Source organism: Eublepharis macularius, chromosome 4 (assembly GCF_028583425.1).
Source record: "Eublepharis macularius isolate TG4126 chromosome 4, MPM_Emac_v1.0, whole genome shotgun sequence".
Lineage (NCBI taxonomy): Eukaryota > Metazoa > Chordata > Lepidosauria > Squamata > Eublepharidae > Eublepharis > Eublepharis macularius.
In genome coordinates this window covers 105,223,501-105,244,201 of record NC_072793.1, presented here as the reverse complement: position 1 = coordinate 105,244,201, position 20,701 = coordinate 105,223,501, and the positions used below count along the sequence as shown (strand labels likewise).

General features: G+C 41.2%; 1 protein-coding gene across 2 annotated transcripts in view; it reads right to left on the bottom strand.

Moving 5' to 3' along the window:
* The window catches only part of PRKCD (protein kinase C delta), a 96,398-nt gene extending 77,983 nt beyond the window's left edge, over positions 1–18,415 (bottom strand). For both annotated transcript variants that reach the window (XM_054977086.1, XM_054977088.1), the window contains exon 1: positions 18,305–18,415. The gene's annotated coding sequence lies outside the window, so the exon portion shown is untranslated. The remainder of the gene's footprint in view (positions 1–18,304) is intronic.
* Between the last annotated feature and the right edge of the window lie 2,286 nt (positions 18,416–20,701).

The following is a 20,701-nucleotide window of genomic DNA, read 5'->3' as shown; positions in this document are numbered from 1 at the left end:
AACAGATTATCTCCCATCAGGGCCAGAATCAGTGGTCTGCAAGGAGAGCTGTTGATGAATCTGTCCCTATCTCTGTCTACAGTAATGTATACTGCTCTGGCATATTCAGTCTGTGGTCATAAAAACCAGGAATTGGAGTATTTCTGCCAGTATCTTTGATGGTGAAAAGCTGACACAGAGCTCAGGTGAAACACCAAGATTTTTACATTAAAAAGGCTGAGACTGTCTGACATGTTGTACTTCTTGAGATTATCAAAGCTGAGATCACATTCTGATGTAATTTTAAATAGAAGCTTTATGATAAAATCCTGAGAATTTTTTTTTGAAAAAATCAAACACTAGCTATGACTTTATTAGTCCTAAATCAGGCATTTTGCTATTGCTTCTGTTTAATTATTTTCAGATGAACTACCATGGCCCATGAACTCTAACCTTTACATTTTAAGTGTTAGCCAAACAGCATGCAGTCACATTTTCCCCATGTTTGTAACAAAACACTGTTCTGCCCAGTAATTACCAGGCTTTGCCCTGGATTACCTACAGCATATGCCATACTGGGATAGAAAAGTGATTAGTGGGAGAACAACTTGATGATAGTGTTAGACACAGACCTTTGAGGATAGATTTTAAAAATTCATCACTCAGCTTGATCTAGGGTCACTGTGTAACCTTGAGCAAGTCACGATAGCTTTGTTTAACCTACCTCTCAGTGTTCTTTGGAAGTTAGGGTTGCCAAGTTTCCCCTAGTAATTGGGGGGAGTGGGGGGACACTCACCTACATTATTTTCTTGTGGGCGCATAAGTATGTGTGCTGGCAGCACCCTGCAATGACGTCGTTTTCACTGTTTTGGGCCAATTCCTAAAGAATCAGCCACAGTGCAATACCGTTGCTTCAGGATTGGACCAGAAGTTATGTCATTGACTCATTTCATTCATGCTCATTTCTCCAGCCTTCTTTCCAGGTTCCTGCTGACTTGTGGGCAATTTCTGGGCAGCCTGCCTCTTCCCACTGATTGGCGGGCAGAGGCTACAGTCATCAGCAGTTGCCATTGTTGGGAGTCTGGCAAGCCTGTTTCAGATATTTATTTCATCTTTCTCCACAGTGGAGACTCAAAGAAAAAGGGGAGGCCCAGTTATATTCTGTTGCCCAGGGCCTAAAAAATTCTGGAACCAGCCCTGGCCCTCTCCTTAGATTCAGGAGGCACTGCAAGGCTTGCTTATTTGGCAGGGCTTTTGAAGGGCCAGCATCTTTTAATGGGGGAGGGGAGGGAGAGATTTTATCTTGGTTTTAATTTGGAAATTTTAAAATAATTTTGTAAGCTGCTTTGAACTATGTATAAAGGCGGGGTATCGTTACCTTAATAAATAAATAATAAACTTAAAAAATGAACATGTACAACAGAATTTACTTGACATCTCTGGCCTACAAATAGTTTTGCAGCAGGCCATTTGGAAGGTGTGGTTGGAAAGTACCAACTTATGGCACCCCCTACTAGAGTTTTCAAGGCTAGAGATGAGCAGAGGTAGTTTGCCATTGCCTATCTCTGCACAGTGACTGTGGTCTTCCAATTACTAACCAAGGTCAACCTTGTTTAGCTTCCAACATCTGATGAGATAGGGCTATAGGCTCTTACTTTTCTTCTGACCCAATGCCTGTGAGGAAAGAACTAAAGATTGAAGGCCACTGATCAACAACAGGCACATGTTTTCCCAATGCTTCTGGAAAGTTGTGAAGCAGCAAGAAGCTATTGCTTAACAGCAGTTCTGTTTGCCTACAACTCCCAGGCATCTATCACCACTTTCAAGAAACAATTATTTCAGGAAGTAATAAATGAGACAGAGTGATGGGAAAAGATGACACCCCCTCCATTCTCACACACTCACATAAGTTCCTTCCCTACTCACTCATGTATAAGACTCCCTCTTCAGCAAAATGAAAAGAAAGGAAGAAAAGGTGGAGGGTGACAAAGATGAGGGGGGGGGGACAGGAAGCCTCTCTCTCGCCTATGTGTCTCTTCATCCTGCCCTCCTTCAGTTGACTAAGAGTCACAGAACTATAGGAGAACAGTTGCTGGATTTGACCAAGGAAGTAAGAGAAATTGCCTTTGCACACAGAAACAGGGCTAGCCCCATAACTTGATAAGCCACAAAGGGAGTCTAGAGGCCTAGAATAGAACATCCTTGGAGGGGGGCACAAAACTGAGGAGCAACACAGTAGAGCTGTCTAACTCAAATCAATATATACAGTGTATTAAGGCCCAGGTGCAGAAAGCATCTGAGAATGGCAGGAATGTCTAACTTCACAATAGAAATAGAACTCAAAGACAGGTATTAATGGATGGCCAAAAGATATTCATATGTGTAAGAAAGTTGTAACCACTAATTTTATATAGATTTTGTTAAGACAAGAGGTAGCAAGAATGAACAGTTTTTATACGCTTTAAGAAGATGGCTTAAATATGGATAGTTTTGTCTGGTGAAGATTCCCCTTTTTGTGTTCAATGCTGCCACAAATGCAGAAGCATTTGCATTCACAACAAAGCATCCATACAGCAGGGTTTTTTGTATGTACTTCCTTCATCGGCTACCATTTTTACTCACTCATTACTGGTGGGCTTTTTGAGAGCTTTAAAAAACAGTAATTGCTAAAGTACTACAGCAATTTCACATTTTTAATAGCCCTCCAACAATCCTCCACTGGCATAGTGGGAAAAATTGCAGCCATTGGGGGTTGATAGATAGAAAATGGTAATATGGGTGGGACCTCTGAAAATGTACATCCTCCCTTCCAAATGGTGAGTTGATGCACTTGGGCCTCATTCTTTCCTAAAAAATTAGAGAAAAGTGAGTCTGAGGAACAGCGCATTGCGATGGGGAAAAAATGGAAAGTGGATAATTAGAGGACAATATTGTATAAATTGCTCCAAAATAGAGAACTTCTTTTAGATGCAAAGGTGCAGATAAAAAAGCCCATGTGGAAGCAGTCAAACTATTAGCACCTAAGGATTTAGAAGCTTTTAAAACAACTTATAAATTTAATACACACATACAGCAAGCCATTACACAAAATATGCCCATTCTCTGTATTGACCTGATGCAGCAAATACACTCACAACAAAGGAAAAATGTGCTTTATTAGGTGGTATGGAATTTCCTTCCCTATGTACTACATGGGAAAGCATCATGCCTTTGGAGTTACCAGCCCTGAAAATTATGTTTTGATCATATGTTTCTTTAACTCTCCATCTATAAAAAGCTACTCCCTCAAACATGCTCTTTTATCTCAACTGCCACCCACAAGAGGAAGGGGGGGGTCTGTATTATTCCACCATAACTATGTTAGCTGCAACAGACTAATACTGCTATCCCTTGGGAATATATATGTTAGGTTACTCTTTAACACCAGACACAGAGACTTAAAGAGACTGTTTTTCCAGACACTTTAAAGACATTTCAAGAATCTAAGGAAAGATTATCAGAGACTTGTCAAAAGAGAATGTTCCCAGTTGTTACAGCTTCTGTACAGTGATTCTAAATTTCTAGTTTGAATTCCAGGGATTTCAACTAAAATTCTAAAAAAACTTAACTTATGACACTGGAATGCTGCATTTCAGATAAACACGGATCAACATTACTCAATAGCATTTCATGATTTACCAGTGTACATTTCAGAAAGGCATTTCATTCCTTAATAATTCAACAATTATTAACATCCAAAGTACTATATTACATTAAAAAGTTCATTTTACTTTTTGATCCTTTAATACATTTTACAATATATACTAGCAAACTTGTCTACTAAAGCAAAACTGAAAACAATAACTTTCCCATGGAAACCTCACAAGAAGGCTACTTAATGAAATATTATGTTTGTACAGGACTGGTCACCCCATCTCAAGGAACATTATAGAGCGAGAAAAGGTGCAAAAAAGGCCATCTCAAATAACTGAAGTGTTGGAGCACCTTACTGCAAGGAAAATTGAAAGAGTTTGGGGTTTTTTTTAGAAAACAGATAACCAGGGCAGGAAAATGGCAAAGGTTTATAAAATTACACATGATCTAATGCAAGCAGATTTCTTCTACTCCAAAAATACTAGACCAATGATCTCCCAGGTCAGGCAAGCCCAGTCTCAGAAGCTAAGCAGGGTCAGCCTTTAGTAACTGGATAGGAGACCTCCAAAGAAGACTAGGTTTGCAGAGGTAGGCAAAGGCAAACCACCTCTGTTAGTCTCTTGCCTTGAAAAACCCAGCAGTGTAAGAGTGTATTAACAAGATATATTATATCTGTATGGATAATCTGTAGTTTATTTACATTTGAAATAAAATTGAAAATTAAAAAGACAGACGCACCCACCCGGTTCTGCCATAAACCAGAATGTAATCCTTCCTGAACCTGCCAGTTCAGGGATGGCAGAACAGAAACTGAAAATAAAGAAATATATAAATAAAGAAATACGTCAGCTATGACTTGACAGCTCTTTCCACCACCATAGTTTGAATAGAAAAAAGAGTTTCTTTACACAACACATATTGCCCAGGGATGTGGCACAGCCACTAGTTTAGACAGCTTTAACCAAAGATTAGCCAGCTTCATAATCCATCAACAGCTATTTGCCATGATAGTGCAGTGGATCATCCATGCATGGAGGTACTATATTTAACCAGTGCTGAGGGACTAGATATACCAGTACTCTGATTCAGGAGAGATCTTATAGTACATCTTTCTTTCTCACTTACCATAATAAAAGGAGGCTAAGAAAGACATGATAGAGGTTTATAAAATTATACATGGAGTGGACAAACTGGATAGAGGGAGCTTTTTCTAACTCTCCCACTCTGGAGCACTCAGTGAAATTGTTGCGAACTAAGTTCAGAACAAACAGAAATACTTTGTTAATAAATAATTAAACTATGGTATTCATTGCCGGGGGAGGTAGTGATAGCCCCAAGCATAGATAGCTTTATAAGGGTGTTAAACAGAGTCATGAAGGAGAAGCCCATCAATGGATATTGGTCATGGTGAATGAAGGAAGCCTCCATAACCAGATGCAGCAAACCTCTGAATATCAATGCTATGAGGTATCACCAGGGGAGGGCCCAAGTAGCACCCAGGGTACGTGGTTGGCCACTGTGTGAAACGGGAGGCTGGACTAGATGGACTTATGCAGCAGGCTCTTCTCGTATTCTTAGAATGGCACTGAAGAAGTAGATGTACCCTGATTACCTACCCACTTTTAAGTGAATACCTCTATCAGGGAAATTTTACATATGCAGCAGAAAAACCTATCGCTAATGCCCTATTAGTTGTAGTCAACTGGACCTGGGGACAGGGGATACAGGTAGCTGCAAGAAGCAAAAGTTGTCTTGAAATAACATATTTTATTGGACCAGCTATACTTATTTATACCTATCATTTAGAAGTGAATATAAATTGTGTTATGCTCTGACCTGAACAGCCCAGGTAAACCTGATCTCCTCTGATCTCAGAAGCTAAGCAGGATTGGCCTTGGTTATTAATTGGATGAGAGACCTCCAATGAAGACCAAGGTTGCAGGGACAGGCAACGGCAAACCACCTCTGTTAGTCTCTTGCCATGAAAACCCCACCAGGGGTTGCCATGCCAGCTATGACTTGAGGGCACTCTCTACCCCATAAATTGGGTTATAAGATACATTGATTGCATAGCCTTGCATAACTGAGATGACTGTAAGAGTCTCTCAGGTAAGGCCATTACAGACCGATAAAATAAAAGCATAACAAGAGTAAAGAATCACCACTTCTGCTTGGTCAACTGTACTGTAAGAAAACACAACAATCTGAAAAAGCCTTTTACTTTTAACTTATTTTTCACATCTTTACCTTTCCTGCTATCCAGGGAGCTCAGGGCAAACTACCTGGCTCCCCTTCATTTTACCCACAGAAAACAACTGTAAGATAGAATTGAGATAAAAGACAGTGACTTTTCAGTCACTCACAATGCAAACCTAAGTCCATTAGACTTCATAATTACTGAGCTTATTTTATAAATGAATTGGATACAATCTCAGCAGTCGTTGATTGACACTCTATCTACTATGTCTCAGGCTTACTGATGGACAACTGAAGAATCTCACAACTAACTCCTTGCCTCCAGAATATAATATCTATCCTCTTCTATCCTATATATTTTCCTTTCTGACTAACTGATAATTGAGTAGGAGAGGCAGATTCCACTTAACACTTACTTTTGTTTTATGAAAATAAAGCCCAAGACAAATCCTGAAGGTAAGTAAACAGACTGAGGTTTTTAATTTGTAGTGGCAGCCAGATCATATTGCATCGAAGAGTGACATGTATAATACAACGCATTATGGTAACTGGCAATTAACAACGAATCAACACTATCACAGCACAGTAAAATCAACCCACCCTTCTCTCTGGCATCCCCAACCTTAAACATTTCCCTTATTGAGGGCATAACAAAGGTAATCATTATATTTCATCAGCTCCCAAACACAAAACTATTCCAAAATATTTCCCAAATGTTAGCATTTATCTTCTCTGCCTTCTTCAGGACATTATTTCCTAGAGGCAAACTAGATCATATTGAAATACAGAGATAGTAAAAGGATGTACAGCATACAATTCTGCACTGCACAGCCCATCACCCCTTTCTGGAATGCTTAAACATTTAAAAGTTTATCACTGTCATGGTTCAAGTTGAAAACATTATCTTCCCTCAATCTGCCTTACATCTTCATCTCAAACTTTTCACTTCTGATTTTAAAAGCTAAGCCTGGATCTGGACTTTCTAAATTTGAGGTTAGCAATAGAGGCCCTCCTGATAGATGAACTTAATGCTAAACTTTCCTTTCCAGCTAAAGATTTTCCTTTCTCCCTCTGCTTGTAAGACAACTATATTACAACTTTTTTTTGTCAATTCGCATATTATAGTTTGTATCAGAAGTATACAGCAAAATAAACTGTATCTTACAGGATCATTCTATTAAAATTCATGCAAATTTTGGGTAGAAAATGCAAAATCTGAGTTTGTTGCTCATAACTGTTTTCCTGTGTTGAATATGTTTTCTTGCCTACTCTTACACCGCAATCCTAAGCAGAGTTACTCCAGTCTAAGCAAATTGGTTTCAATGGGCTTAGACTGGTATAACTCTGCTTAGGATTGCACTGTTAGACAGAAAGTTACATCATAACTCAGCCCTAGTAGATACCTATTTTTACATTCAGTATGTATATAATTATATCTAATATAGTGAACTATAGACAATGTCACAAGAACTACACAACTTAGTATTGCCAAAATATTCACATTTAAAATATTTATGTCATGCAAACTTTTTGGTAAAAGCCTTATGATGAGCAACCTGGCAACAACTTATCTGTCAGGGCAGGTCACACCCTTGTGACCAGAAGCAAGGCTTACTTTGGGGAACCAGGGTGGGATGAGGCATAGGAGAGTGCAGCCAGGGTAGCCTCAACAAAAGGGTAGCTTGGGCAGCCTGCCATAGAAAGGCTCAGGAGGTAGTGAACAAGCCCGGCTGGGGAAGCTATGGCTCTCTGGGCCCAGGTGGTATAAGGCAGGGCAGGCTGTGGAGAGCAAGGGCTAGCTAACCAGCAGAGAACAGAGACAGGGAGAGTGGAGCCTAGCACAAAGAACAGGTGTGGGGCTGGGGAGAAAGGAGGAAATGGAAGAGCACTGGCTGGAGGGAGAGGGCCCAGGAACAGAAAAGGGAATGCCCGTCAGGAAAGAAGGAGACTGGCTGCAGCATGGCTCTTCTCCCTTGTAAGGCTGAGGTGGGTCAAGTTAGTCACACTCACAGTGCTTGAATTCATCAATAGAACAGTGGAAGAAAGTAATGACTAGGTTGGGTCTTTCAAGACCTCATGGACCCCAGATAAGACACTCCTCTGTCCCCAGAGGATGCCACATACTCATAAACTACAATCTAGTATCAGCAATAGCAGCCACCTAAAAATCTCTGAAAACCATTGATAGTAAAAACTAGTTGTGCGAAACAGCAGTTGGAGCAACCATGAAAGTGTGGGGGACAGAAATTAACCAAAGGCCTGCAGAAAATAAGTTTTCCTTTGACAATGAAAGTTATGCAAGCTGGATATCTGGAGAACATCTGTGATGGAAAAAGTTCTAAAGTTGAGATACCACCATTGAAGAGATCTTTGCCTATAGTGGCAACCCACATCATTTCAGACAGACAAATGTAGTTGTGTCTCCACATAATATCTTAACCAATGGAACAGCTCATATAGGATAAAGCGATCCTATTCAGAAGCAAAGTGAACAAGAAGGCATAGTGAACACAGGCAGTGACCTGAGAGAGTCTACAGGAGTAGTAAATGTGCTTCCCCATTTTAAAAAGTTGGCAACACTTTTAAAAAATCTTCCCCACAAAGACACTTTGTAGTATCATGTAACACCAGCACTGAGATGCAGATACATCTTTGAAGATGGCACCAAATTACACGAGAATCTCAAGACTCAAATGAAAAGTTCCATTACTTTTAGTGTTATTGCCCTCCAATTTGGAGCAGAGGCTATCTTTCTGAGGGAAAAAAGTCCTACCCATTCAATGACGTTTCATAGGATTGCAGCCATAGTTGCAGCCACAGTTTCAATTGTTTTCACTATTACTGATAGGAATGGAATTGGAGGGAGGGGGTGTTTTATTATTATTTATTTATGTCATTTATAGTCTGCCTTTCTCACTGAGATTCAAGGTGGATTACACAGGGCGAGATTAATACAGTCAATTTCAAGAACATTTTTATAAACAATGCCATAGGGTAAATAAATACAATTTTACAAAGACATAGCATTAGTAAGAATCCAATACAGAGTTGAAGAAATGCTGAAATAGAACATAAGCAATTCTAGGGCTGACATTAGGCCACATGAAGCACAAGTAGCTCAAAGGAGCACATATTTAAGTTATTTAAGATTTTTAAGAGCACATATTTTTTAAAACTGGAAGCAATACTCAATAAAGAATTTTTTTGTGAACAGAATGGAAGACTTAAAGTGAGATTTATTTCAGAGGTAGGATTGGTGGGTGAGGGGAGATATGAAATCATTTGGCTAAATAGATTGTGGGAGACCTATGGCACAGATGTGGGAGAACCAGGTGAACAGGTGACAGCATTTCAAACAACAAAGCAGAAGAAATAAAGAAGGGCTATGATAGCACAGAAAGAGAGAAATGGGAGCAAAGAAATTGGGGATGAGAAGAACGGTACCAAAAAAATCCCTATCTTCCTTTCAAACACACTAAACTGCAATCTTGTGCCCACTTACTTAGGAATACCACCATTAAAAGTATCATATTGTTCTTTTGATATTGTGATCTAGTATTTTATTAGCAGCAGATCTCATATTTATTAATTCTTTAATCACTCTGGTTATGAAAGTCAAACATTGCCAACCATTCAGAGATTTGGCTTGTCTGGCCTTGGGAGTGTTGTATTATGATTTCCATGTTTCCTTTTCTATTCATGTTTGGGAAGACGTAGTTATTTAATGTGTTGACAGGAAAATAAAATATAAACTGCATCATAAAGAAAACATTAGAAAATGTAGCAGCTCAGCATATTACAATATTAGAAACACTTTGGCTTCTGTGGAGAAGGTGATCTCTCTGCATACATATTCAATGTTAGAGGCAGCAGATTTGTGACAGCTTAAGCACTTGCTTTGGTCACTCTTATGCCACAATCATATGCAAAAGTACTAAAGGAAATGAGAAGGGGCTGTCGCTCAGTGGAAGAGCCTTTGGTTTGCCTGTAAAAGATCCAGGTTCAGACCCTGACATCTCCAGTTAACAAGGACCAAGCAGTAAGTGATGTGAAAGACCTCTGCCTGGATAGCTGCTGCCAGTCTGTGTAGACAATACTGACCTTGATGGACCAATGGTCCGGCTCAGTATAAGGAAACTTCCTTTTACTCACTGTGTGTTTGTGTGAATGCAAAAAAATGTGTGCAACTATGCCTAACTCTGCATATGATCAGGCTATAAGTATCATGAGAAAAAGTAATGTGCATTGATCAAAATTATTACAATAAGGCTTTGGGATCACCAACGAACGGTCAATAGATCATTTTTACTTCAACAATACATGGACTACCAGACCAGGAGAAAAACATGAATGTATTACAGAGAACCAACACTGGGGGAGGCGTTATCTCAGGAAGCAAAATATCTTGGGCCAGCCTTGGAGGCCTAGAGAATGCATAATGCATGGTCAGGAGACTGAGAAGTAGCCCAGAACTCACTTAACATGACCCTTAGTCTTTCTCATCAGATTCAAATCAACTCTTCCATCTTATATATATACCAGCATTTTTACTACGGTTAGTACAAACCAGTGTACAAAAAGTAGCCATGTCTACGGTTCTTCAAAATGCTTGTGTGGTTATAATTCTAACCGTGTTAAGTTATAGATAATGTTAATGGTGTTGGTCTGAAAATAAATAATGGGGTCAATGCACAGTGTATGAGGCATCTAGCCCATAGATGTCTCTGTTAGTAATTTATGGCTAATCACAAAAAAGGAAAGGAAGGCTAATCACAAAAAAGGAAAGGAAGGAAGGGGTCCTAATAATGCCAAACCAAATTTCTGCTTATGCCAACCTGCCCTCAGATTCTATTTGAGAAAATCAGTATTACCTTTATAGTGGCTGGTCAGTAACAACTAGACATGGGCACGAACAGCATTACAAATGGAAAAAACCCACAAACAGCACGTTCGTCTGTTTGTGAACAAGCCATTCATGAGGCCCCATTCTAAACGACGTTCGTCAAACCAGACAGTCTAGCGCCTTTCAATCAATTCCCCTGGCAACAGAGGCAGGGACTGAACTCTGTCTGAACTCCTTCTGGCTTTAACCCTTCAAAGTACTTCCACCAGAGAGTCCCGTTTTTGCCACTGTGAAGAGAAAATGACAAAAAAAGGGGAGACCCATGCATCATGCCTTTCCTGGGGTGCAATCTCTCTGAAACTTCGGGGGTCTTCAGAGGACACTGAGGACTATGTCCCCTGCAAATTTGGAGGGTATTGGACATTGGGTAGGTCAGTTTATGGGGTGTTTAAAGGGCTCTGCCCCTTGCATGTGGCAGGAAAGGGCCCTTTAAACTATTCGCTGGCAGGTGGCAGGGGGAATCCCCTCTGCCACCTGCCAGCTGATAGTTTAAAGGGATCTTTAAAGGGCCATGAACAACGAACAACGGACATGTTTGTGAACAGGGTTATGTTCATTACTGTTCGTTGTTCGTGGATGGCAACAAACAACGAACAGCTTGTTCAGGTTTTTTTTCCATTTGTGCCCATGTCTACTAACAACAACATTAAAAGAAGCATATATGGGCATGGTTGGCAGGCATGTCATTGCCATACATGATTATCATGTTTGTCCCTCAATGTATGTAGCTGCCTTTGAAACTTCAAAAATGTTTAAAGATGTGAGATTCTCAACACCATTGTTTACAGTAAGTGTTTTTAAAAAGGTTAAAAAAAGATCCTACATATTTTGTTCCCAGCAACCAATGGCATGGTACCTTCTCCCCACTCTGATAGTATTAAACGGGAGAATCTTCTTTAAATATTTGTTTTAAGTGTAAAAAAAAAAAAAGATCCTAGACATTTTGTTCCCTGCAACCAATGGCAATGTACCTTTCCCCCCACTCAAATAGTATCAAATGGGGGAATCTTCTTTAGCCTTCCAGTTTTTCATTACATACTGTGTTTGGTATTATAACACCAAGAAAATAGACAAAACAGACTTCCAGACTAAACCAAAACATGTTCAGTAATGTTTGAATTAGGGGATGGCTCCTGTAAAAGGTTCAGACCCAAAAAATTTTTCTGTTTCTTAGTGACTAGGGGCAGGCTAGCAAGCCTACACTGCTAGCGAGCTCTGAAGTTCAGATCTGGCCAGTGGAGCCAACAATAGACGTCAGTTCACATTCTGCCTCCTCTGAGCCATTGCCAAATGGCAGCAGCATTGGAGAAGGTGAGAGAACAATGATAATTGCATCTGTTGAATGGCCCATGCAGCACTGGTAGACTAGGTGATGTCTGGCTCAATATGCTACTGGCCAACAGTGGCTCTCCAAGGCAACAGCTTACTGGAAAATGACGGGTCTGCCCCTGGTCTCAGCAACTGGGTGCATGGTAGTTCTTCAATTATGATTTTTTTTATTTGTACAATTTATGTCCTGCTCAACTGCAGGAACAATATACAGCATTTCAATTTATTTATTCATTTATTTGTTTATTTATTTATGTCATTTATCGTCTGCCTTTCTCACTGAGAGTCAAGTTGGATTACACAGTGTGAGATTAGTTAAATCAAGGACATTTCCATACAGTGTCAAGAACATTTCCATAAACAATGCCATAGGGGAAATAAATACAAGTTTACAAAGGCATAGCATTAGCAAGGATCCAATAAAGAGATAAAGAAATGCTGAAATAGAACACAATCAATTCTAGGACTGACATTAGACCACATGAAGCACAGGAAGTATATAGGAGTTCATATTTAAAGCAACAAATTATATGTAAGGCGGTGAAGTCTATGGTCCCTAACTCATTAGCGAAGCATCTGAGACCCCCCCTCCCTACAATACCGCTCTTCTATCTGAGTAAAAAGCCTTTTTGAATAATTCAGTTTTGCATTGTTTGAGGAAAGTCAGGAGAGTGGGGGCTCTCCTGACCTCCTCAGGTAGGAGATTTTAAGATATAGGTATTACAGTGTACAACTTTAGAGATTTCCATAAATATAGCCTTCTTAAAATTGCATCCAAATTTTCAAATCATTTGAACATTTACCCAATTCTACCCAAAAATATTTGGAATGGATATGAATGACAGCATGCTCAAAAGCTATAGAGGAATAGCAGCAAAAAGCATCTCAAATGGAAGATACCATATGCAAATCTTCTAACCCACCCATCATGCAGTCTCTGACAGATGCCTTACTACTTTCCTTTTTTTAAAAAAAATTTCAGCAACTGACATTCCATAACCACCTTGAAGACCCTGTGCTAGATTCTGAAGTTTTCCCTAATTTAGCAGTTTAATTCTCAGCTTCTTGAATTTTATATTCTTTTAGATTGGATAGGATATTTCAGGGAAATGCGGTTTAGGTGATAGACTAGGAGATCCAGGTATAAATCCCCACTTTACCATGGAAACTCACCTGGAAGCCTTGGAGAAAACATTTTTATCAGCCGAATTTACCTCACAGGGTTGTTGTAGGGGCACAATGCACACAGCTGAATCTTGAGTTAGAATTCTATTTCTGGAGAAAAAGCAAACCCCAAATTGGACCTGGCAGGAAACTAGAGCTTATTTTCAATTTCAGTTTGTTTCCATGCTCTTTGTGAGAAGAGAAAGGGGGAATGGAAGAGTTGAGCAAGGGAAACATGGAGATATGACAAATAAATCAGGTTTGCCTCATCACCGAAAAAATGAGTTTACTTGTAGTTTAGCATGGCAACTGAATGAAGCCTCAATGCCATGGCAGTAGCAGCAAAGAAGGTTAAAAAAAAGTAGCGGCACAGGTAAGCTTTGAAAAAGTAGGTTAGAAATAAGCAAGTGAGTAGGGATCCCCCCCCCACCGAGTAATTATTTTAAAATCTTTTATAAACCAAATGATTGCTTTTAAGGAAATGGATAATGTACTTGAATGTTAAAATGTCAAAAACTGGATCCTTAAGAAACTGATGATATCAGCAGTTTGCTATTTGCTACTTAAAGTAAAATCATGTTCAACGTAAAGCATCAAAATGTTTGTTTACAATGAATTAAGTTTTTGCCCTGATCTGGATAGTTTAGGCAAGCTCAATCTCATCAAATCTTGGAAGCTAAACAGAGTCAATCTTAATTAGTAATTGGATGGGAGACCTCCAGTGAAGACTAGGGTTACAGAGCCAGGCAATGGCAAACCACCTCTCTTAGTTTCTTGCTGTGAAAACCCCATCAAGGGTTGTCACAACGCCAGCTATAACTTGACAGCATTCTTCACCACCACCAAGTTTGGTTTTATGCAATAGGACTTCAATCCTGAAAAACTGTTTTTATATTAATAGAATTTTTTCATTCTGTTTGTAAACATTTTTCCATTTTTACCCACAAGTGCCATGAATGATCAATACCAACAACGTCCTCAATGCCACTCAATACATGAATTGTAAACTGTTTAAGTATCACTTTCAGCATACTGTTTTAGACTTTTTTTAAATGTAAGTTGTATATAATTTCATCTGTCTTCAAATCTAGAAATTTAAATATTGATCTTTTAAAAAAGATGACAAAAAGTATCAAACCCTGAAAATAAAAATACCTTAACTTTGAGCATGGAAATATATTTTTCCAAGTATTATGTTTGTATTTAAAATATGCCTAGATTTACAAGACAGGAGCTAAATATTAATTTTTGGAAACTGTTGCAACTGTACTCACTGTTTCCTCCAAAATCCTCAAGTTTACCATCGCCATTTGCATAACTGACAATTATCATATTTTAAGAATCATTTTGGCTTTCTGATAACACACATTTGTAAGAAATGAACAGGAAGTGCTACACACACATATAAAAGAGCACTAGTTCTCAAGTAGATAAGGGACATCTCACAGTCCACTGCTTTTCAGGAAGATTATACTGTGTTTTCAGTCCAGTGTCAACTTTGAAATGGAGACCAAGAACTTATCTTTGATACTTCTTTAGCTCAGGGCATATACATTGTTGACCTAATCTTCTATTTTTATTTATTTACTTAAATTATATCCCACCTTACTCCCCTATTGGAACTCAGAGGATTACAATGTACTTTTTAATTCCATTTTATCCTCTCAACAACCTTATGAGGTAGGTTAGTCTGCGAGTGAAATGGTCCAAGGTCACCCTGTAAGCTTCCATGGCAGAGTGGGGATTTGAACCAGGCCTCTCCTATCCTAGTCTAAAACGCTAATCTCTGTGCTACATTGGCTCTCTTTTAGGTCAATTTTTTTGTAATAAATGACAATTCTTTGGAAGCTTACATTGTTTACATAAAAGGGTACTGGTCAATTAAAGAAACTGTAATCACCTGAGCTAGTCTGCATAAATGTGCTGATGAATAAGACATTATTTCTTAATAAAAACCATATTGTGTTCTTGGATGAAACAAGTTTTGAAGAAGCAGTTCCTACTGTGTGAGACAGAAATGCCTAGTCTAAAATTGCCATTCTTGTATGTGCTTGTATTAAAAAATAATTAACTTCTTTTTACAGATCTGCTGCACAGCTAATCAGGGTCTGCTTTCAAATGAGTTTAATCAATTACCTGATTCATTGGTTAGACTAAACATTGCAGCCTTATGTGCTAAAAAAAGGTTATCACTGGAAATACTGGTATCCTTAGCAAGAAAACAAATGTGCAGTGCAATCTTATTCACAGTTCCTCAAATCTGAGTACTTTGATATCAATGGTCTTAGACTGAAATAAATCTGCATAGGTCCATAGCTGTCTCAGTGACTGCTAGAACCTCTGGACTAGGTGGTCTCTCTTTGCTCATCCAAATAGAGCCCATCTCTCTCTACCGCACACTTCATTCTCTCTCCATGTCTCTGGTCTTCTGAAAAGCTGCCCCTGCTCCTCTTCATAGCTAACACTGGAAGTAACATCTACCTGCTGCCTGTTCTTTCACTTCAGTAACTGTAACACAAGTTCCCAACCTGTGGGCAGTTTTGGAATTGTGAGAACAGGTAGTGGCTGCCACCAGAGGGGGGGTCTTTGTTTCTGCACAGCTTCTGTTGTCCAGATGTGCTCTGGGAGTTCAGTACTCAAAGGTTAATTCCCAATGGTATGTGCACACCCAATTCAGATTGGATGGTGGTGCATGGGGTTGTGGGGTTAAGCCACCTTTCCCCATGCACCATGGTCCTGATCTGAATTGGGCCCACACACCCATGGGAATTAAGCTCTAAGCACAGAATTCCCAGAAACTGTCAATAGGACAGAAACACTTTGTAACATAGGAATTAGCCCTCTAATCAGAAATATTAATTAAGTCATATTGATCAGTAAAATTACAAAGAATATTCAATGTAAGCTATTTTTGTTTAACATACTACTTTCACCCTCTTATAAACCAGATGGTACAGAGTTCTCACAACCTAAATTATATTTGACCTAAGGATAAGCAAGTTATATCCTTCCATGGATTTATGAGCTAAATTATTAACTCCCCTCTATGTTTCCTCAGACAAAGTATGCTATGCTTCCTGGAACTAATTATTTTATGGCCCAAGTCTGGACTACCATAGTTATTTAAACCATCTGGCTATTTAATTTAAAAATATAATTGCTACTGTCACAGGCAAGGAACAAACATATTACTCAATTTGTTGGATTTTTCTGTACTACAAAACCCCTCACCCTGAAAGGTATGAAACATACAGGCATCCAACCTGTAGCACAGATGCCTCAAATATTCTTTGGTCCTAGATGCTTATTTGCTGCAGATACACAAGAGTAGCATAACTGCATACTATAGAATTTGTTGGAGAAAACGAAAAGGTTGCCAAGCACTGGTATAACTCTCTGCAACACCCGCAAAAATATCCAGCAATGCTCATATAGTGCCTTGATGACTGCAAGATTCAAGTTAAATGTTATTTATTTACTTCATTTATATCCCACCTTTTCCCTTAATGGGGATCTAAAGCAGCTTACATCCTTCTCTCCATCACCATTTTATCCTCACAACCCTATAAGGTAGGTTAGACTGAGAGTATTTGACTGACCCAAGGTCACCCAGCGAATTCCCATGGCAGAGTGGGGATCTGAACCTGAGACTGACACTAACTCTAAACCATGCTGGCTCTAAAAGAACTGGGAGAGATCAAGCAGCAGCTCTCTGCCTAAAGGAAGTGTTATCTCACCACTAATCAACAAAGAACACAGATCAAGAATACCCTAACTACAAAACAGGTGTACAATATACATAGCACAAGAAAAGCCAACCCAACCCAATAATCCACTTAATGTGAAAGGCAAACAACCTCTCCAACTCAAACAACAAAAGAAGGAGAAAGGCCAGCTTGGCTAGTGGCCACAGGCTAAAGGAAACAATCCTTCCTAATTACAAATCACTTAAAATGCTGTCTTCAGTCACTGCAGTCTATGATGTCCAAAGACAGAGAAAGAGGGATGGGAACTGGCCCAATGGAGCCTAGGTAAGGCATCCAGATAGAGAGCACTAGATATACTTCATAAAAATATATGCAACTCTATTTTCCATCCTGAAAATACTATATTGATGCAGCTGTCAATTACCCTGTCCTAAAAAATCATCTGCTGCTGTGACAAATTGTAGATCAAATGGGCAAAACCTGAATGTTTCTTCCTAAGGCAAGGTCATTTGGGGTGCTGCCTTCGCATTTCTGCTCTCACTATTTTTCCCTTGTCCAGCCCTTGAAGTTACTCCAGTTTCCTGTACAGCTTTAGAAGGCTGAAAAGGCCATATTCAGATTTTGCTTAACAAGAAGGACGACAAGTCTTTAAAAGTGATTTCTGGAAAGTGTCTCATTACACTTTTGTCACTATTTAAGAGAATGGGTCATTCATAAAAGAACTTTGTACGAGGAACCGGGAACATAAGAAAAAGACTAGCTTTACACAAGTAGGTAGAGTAAGCTGCAAAAAGCACAAGCTGCCACCAACAAATCAATCTCCCTTAAAGTGCAATTCGATCTGCATGAATTTGGCAGAGTACTTCAAGAAAAGATGGAGGCTCGTAAACGAGGAAGTCCCGGGGGAGCCAGTTCTCCGGCAGATGTTCGATTCAGCAACTCTGGTCTAGATCACAGTTGGGAAACTCCGGCGGCGGGCGCTACCTGCTCAACTCTCAGCCTGCCTTGCCCCGCTCCAGTCCGCCTGCGAGCGCAAAGGGGAAGCAGGAAGGAGAGAAAGAGCAGCGCTTCTTTCGCAAAGTGTGTGTCGCCCAGCCCAAAGCGAGAGGCGGGAGGCAAGTCTGTCCTTCCGAGAGAGGAGCCACCTCGGAGCCGAGGCGAAGGGGCTTCGGGCAGCGGAGCAAAGAGATGGACCGCGTTAACTCGCCAGTGGCTGAGGGGGCGGGGGCGGGCGAAGCAGCGAGCGAATCTCTTCAAGCGAAAAGAGAAGGCGATGCCCGCGCCGCTTCCTCATTCACTGAGGGGCCAGGCGGGGCAGGAACTGCCTTCCCCCCTGCTTCACGGTGGCCTCGGAAAGAAACGCTCCCTGTAGGCAGCCCTCGAAGTCACTCACCCTTTTGTGCGTGGGGTCCTCCTGGGCAGGACGCGCCAAACTTGCTGGGCGCTCCGAGGCCGAGAGCGCTGCCCCGAAAAGTGAGCGCCCGTCGAGTCTCAGCCACCTCCGCCTCTGGACCGCCCGCCCTTCGCACGCTCGCACCTCCCCTCCTTGCTCGCGCCCCGCCCCCGGCCTTCGCGCTCGCCGGACGCGCTCACCTGCCGCCCTGCCGCCCACGGGAGGGGACGTGGAGCTGCGCGCGGGGTTGTTTCGCTCCGTTCCGTGGGAGGGGAGCGGGAATGGCAGTCCCGGGAATCCCAAAGAACAACGCGTTGGGCTTCGTTTCACTTTTTCTTCCCCCTCCCCTCCTCGCTCCCCTGTTCCTTTGCTCTCAGCAAGGGACTCTCCGAGGCTCAAAAGCCCAGCAAAGAGCTAGCTCGCTCGAGCCTCAGCCAGCCACCTCAGACCCGCGTCTCGGCCTGGCTGGCGGACCCTCCCGGCCCTTGCTCTGCTTGCCGCGCCTGAAGAAGCTCCTTGCGGAGTTGGGGACATTTAAAAAACCATTTTCTTTTCCTGTGCCCTTCCTGTAGGCCCCGGGCAGCCGGTTCTTTGGAACTGCTGCTGTGTGGGCGCCTGTCCAAGGGCAACGTTGGCTCGGCCTCGGGGACCTACATTTGAATGGCGCCAATGTCCAAATGAGGCTAGAGTGGAGTTGTAAAAGTGTTTCCCTCGGTTGGAGCTTGGCAAGAGACACTAGCCCGTGGGAAAAGATTGTCTCAGCTTTCCTATTGGTCCCACCAGCACGTTTATTTCTTAAGAAATAGCAAGGTTGCTGGGCTAAAGCCCCGTTGCTTGTCATGAAGCATATGGTGGAGGCTAATTTTAGCCCATTATTGCCGAGCCTTCCACCGGTCTCCCTCTACAAGGGGTATGGAGAGCATTCCTGGTGGTTGCCCCAAAAGGGGCACAGTATTTTATCTGTTTTTATAAGTGATTTTAAGCTGTATTTTAATCAATGTTGTACCTCACCCTGAGCCCGCTTGCAGGGAGGGCGGGTTAAAAATAAAACAAATAAATGAATAAAACCAGAAAGGAGTATTGTGGCACCCTGAAGCATCACGTTTCCTGGCTAGAGCCGACCTGTCTAATAGGCAAGCATGGCCTAGCATGTGGATAAAAAAATCCATACTGCAGTCTAGTATATACGTTTTGGCAAAGTAGGAGACATCCCAAGGTTGCATATTTGGAGGGATAAAAACTTCCCAAAAAGTAATGAGTGATGCCTGTGCATTGCCCCCACCCAACCCAACTTGCTACTTGGAGTTTGGACAGATCAACAGGTGAAAAAGGAAAGTTACAGCTGGCTTTGGCTGGAGACGTGAAATTCAAGACTGGAGAGATGAAATTCAAAGAAATCGTTTACTTATTAAAACATCCTGTATTCATAGCTCAAGGCACCCTACAATACATAGGCATCTTCCACATTTATTTTTATGTATTTATTTTATCACATTTCTAGACCGCCCTCCCCGTCAGACAGGCTCAGTGCAGTTTAACAACAGTTTAACAGTTTAACAACATGGGCTAGCTGTATATGGTTTTTTTCTGTGGTGATCACTACCCTGTGGAACAGCCTGCCTGAGGTCAAGAGAGCTCCCACTCTCCTGCCTTTCTGTAAATGATGCAAAACTGAAATATTCAAAAAGGCTTTTTACTCGAATGGGAGGGCTGTATTGTAGGGATGGGGTCACAGATGCTTCGCTACTGAGTTACAGAACAAAGACTTCACCACTATGTTGCCTTACATATTATCTGTTGCTTTAAATATGTACTCCTGTGCTTCATGTTATCTAATGTCAGTCCTAGAAGTGATTGTGTTCTATTTCAGTATTTCTGCAACTCTTTATTGGATCATTGCTAATGCTATGTCTTTGTAAACTTGTATTTATTTATCCTATGGCATTGTTTATGGAAACGTCCTTGACGCTGTATGGAAATGTCCTTGATACTGATCGTAATAAACTCACACTATGTAATCTGCCTTGAGTATCAGTGAGAAAGGTGGACTATAAATAACAAATAAATAAATAGTTTATTTACTTCTGAGATGTGAGATTTTTATAAACTATAAATAGTTTATGTGAGTTTCTCCGTCAGCAGGGGGCGCCGCGTCCGTCGGGTCCGTTGTGGCGGGGGTGCGGTCAGCGCAGCCGGCGGGTCCGGGGGGTTGTCCCGCTGCTACCTAGGCCGGGCAGGCGGCCTGTCTGCTGGCTCCAGGGGTCTCAGCTTCCCTTTTGATTGGCCTCAGATGGCTCCAGGGCTGTTAAACCGTGTCTGGCAACAGGTAAGCACAGCCTCTGGGCCCAGGGATGGTCCTTCCCTCAGGACAGCCTCCCTGTTTCTCCTCCCTGGCCA